Below are 3,297 nucleotides of genomic sequence, written 5' to 3' on the forward strand. Positions count from 1 at the left end.
CTATAATTCTCAACGTACGTCTCACGCGCTCGACTCCAACAATACTTAGTTCAATCACACATTCATTGTTCCGTCTCGTTGTGACCGTCTTATATATACAAGACTAACACATATCTAGTAATCTCCCGACAATTCACGAAGGTTCGAGAAGGACGTGGCGTGATACTAGTCACGTGACCTCGCTGACGCAACATTATTTATTAGTTGTTGTTTTTTCTCTCTTGATATAAGGCATTTCATAATTTAAACTTTAACCCCTAATAATCCTGATATCAGTTCTTTAGTTTTGATGCAACATATCTAGTGACTTTAACCTAAGATTTTCATTTTTATTTCATGTATTAGTTGTTGAGGTCAGTTAATGATGAATAACATAATTGAAATTGTCCATTACAAGTGAATCCTTCATTAAATCTATTAGACTGACAGCACTTGTCCATACTTTAAATATAATAACATGACACCGACGTTTCCACGTGTACAATAACTTTATTTGTATCATGTTAAAAAACACCCTCTACGTGTTTCGGTGGGCAACATTATTCACCATCTTCAGAAGACAAAGAAGGACACATGAGGTTCGTTTATGTAGTACAGTAAATGTACATGTACAATTAAAATATGATACAGTGGCGTCACTTACAAAAGAGAATTCCATAAATTCACTTACAGGGCACCTGGACCTAGAAATGTAGGTTTGTTCCGTAAGCAATAATACTTATAAAGTATTAAATGTAAAACACAAGATGAATATACTGTAACAGGTATCATTCAAGGCATTGCAAGTATAGAGGGCACTAGTGTTCTAGAACAATAATCAATCAACAAACTGAAGCAATTCTTTCTGAACATTTTTTGAAAGAAAAATAAATACGTCGTATGTTATATATGTCTGCTATTTTTGGAAATCAATTTAAGGAAACTACTAATGATAGCAGAATAAATAAACAAACAAAAATTAAAGTTTGAAAAACCAGCTTCGGATCTAGTCAACATGGATTCTTGCCTATCACGATAAACATGAACTGGTTAAAATTATTAATAGCTTTTGAGCCATTGGGATTTTTTCATTGGTTTTAGTTGTTGTTTTTTAACGGAAAGCTACTAAATGGCTATCTGCAGTCTATTTACTATAGAGAATCGAACGCTGATCCATGAGGACTGTTTTTAGTGCACAGCTACATGATGGACATTCTACACTCTGTCCACCACGGATAATCCAATCTAGATCTTAACGTTGTAAGTCAGTAAACTTAGCACTGACCCACCGGAAGACATGGATTTCAGCTGCTTTTAGCATTAACATACTTCTTTACTATAACGTTATTTAAAATCCATCGTAGAAATAAGCGTTTTTGTCAAAAGCAAATGCATTACATTAGCGGTAAAGTTGCAGAAAGTAATAATAACCGAGATTTTATAAACTGTGCGAATCCAACAGACAAGGTAAACTTTAAAGATAATTTAAATATTGATCAAATATATCTTGTTTTGAAAGTGTGGCCATGAAGGCCCAAGGTAAATTTTCTTCATGACGCTGACGGTCCAAATAAGAGACTTCATTTTAATGCCTGTTTTTAAGAAAATAAGTCTAAAGCTGAGATAAAATTACAGTGAATGTGGTTGTGCTGCTAATTAACATTAGACAAATGTTGCCGTGAACCTGTTGGCTGTTTGGAGATCACAAAAAGACCAATCTTCCCGATGCTTGGATTACGAGGTTCTCTGACTGGCAGCATATAACAAGGGGCATTCAAAGGCATGAAACGTCTGTCGTAAATGTGCAGTCTTGTGTAGTTTATGAACCGTGGCCATCTCATGATAATTTGGATGCATGTCTACAAGCTCAAAGCAAAAGCAGAGCACTTTATTGGCGCCAAGTTCTTGACCGAATCATCAATGCAACTTTGACTTTAGAGATGCCAAATTTACTTTTCACAGGGGACAAGGAAGGAATTGGCTATGAGGGTTGTGGCAATTTACTTGCTGTAGTTGAGCTATTGAGTAAATACCATCCGGTGTTGGAAGAGCTTCTCAAGAAACTAAAAGGTTCAGTAACCAACTTAAGCCCTACCATTCAAAACGAAGAAATTGAACTACTGTATCATTGTACTGTGAAAAACATAATTAGTAAAATAAAGGAGGCACCAGTTTTCTCATTAATCGTTGACACTACTCAAGACGTGGCCAAAGTTGATCAGCTAAGCCTTTTTGTTAGGCATGCAACAGTAATCACCAATGAAGACGGTGTAAAACCGGCAGAAATAAAAATAAGTAATTTTTTTAAGAGTTTCCATGAAGTATACAACAATAATACGATTGAAATGGAAGCACAAATTCTGTAGTGCTTAGAAGAAAGAAGTCTTAACATGTCAAAGATACGAGGTCAAGGGTACGATGGGGTGGTTACTATGCCTCAAACAGGAGTTCATGCACGGATATTGGAAAATTTTTCAAGATGTTCACTGTGCCTCTCACAATTTGAACTTGGTTTTAAATTATTTGATAAAACCAATTACAGAAAGTACAATCTTTTTTGAACTTGTTGATAAACTGTATGTTTTTTGGGAAAAGCACAACAAGATAGGCAATGTTATCAAAAATAGTAAAGTCCAATATAACGCCGAAGAAACTGTCCTACAATATACTAATATCATGAAATGTCTGCCAAATGTTATTCTATAAAATAGGTAAGTCCAATATAACGCCGAAGAAACTGTCCTACAATATACTAATATCATGAAACGTCTGCCAAATGTTATTCTATAAAATAGGTAAGTCCAATATAACGCCGAAGAAACTGTTCTACAGTATACTAATATCATGAAACGTCTGCCAAATGTTATTCTATAAAATAGGTAAGTCCAATATAACGCCGAAGAAACTGTCCTACAATATACTAATATCATGAAACGTCTGCCAAATGTTATTCTATAAAATAGGTAAGTCCAATATAACGCCGAAGAAACTGTCCTCGATATACTAATATCATGAAATGTCTGCCAAATGTTATTCTATAAAATAGGTAAGTCCAATATAACGCCGAAGAAACTGTCCTACAATATACTATTATCATGAAATGTCTGCCAAATGTTATTCTATAAAATAGGTAAGTCCAATATAACGCCGAAGAAACTGTCCTACAATATACTATTATCATGAAATGTCTGCCAATGTTATTCTATAAAATAGGTAAGTCCAATATAACGTCGAAGAAACTGTTCTACAGTATACTAATATCATGAAATGTCTGCCAAATGTTATTCTATCAAGTAATAATACCGGGAAACGTAACGA

This window comes from Limulus polyphemus, unplaced genomic scaffold (genome assembly GCF_000517525.1).
Source record: "Limulus polyphemus unplaced genomic scaffold, Limulus_polyphemus-2.1.2 Scaffold2515, whole genome shotgun sequence".
NCBI lineage: Eukaryota > Metazoa > Arthropoda > Merostomata > Xiphosura > Limulidae > Limulus > Limulus polyphemus.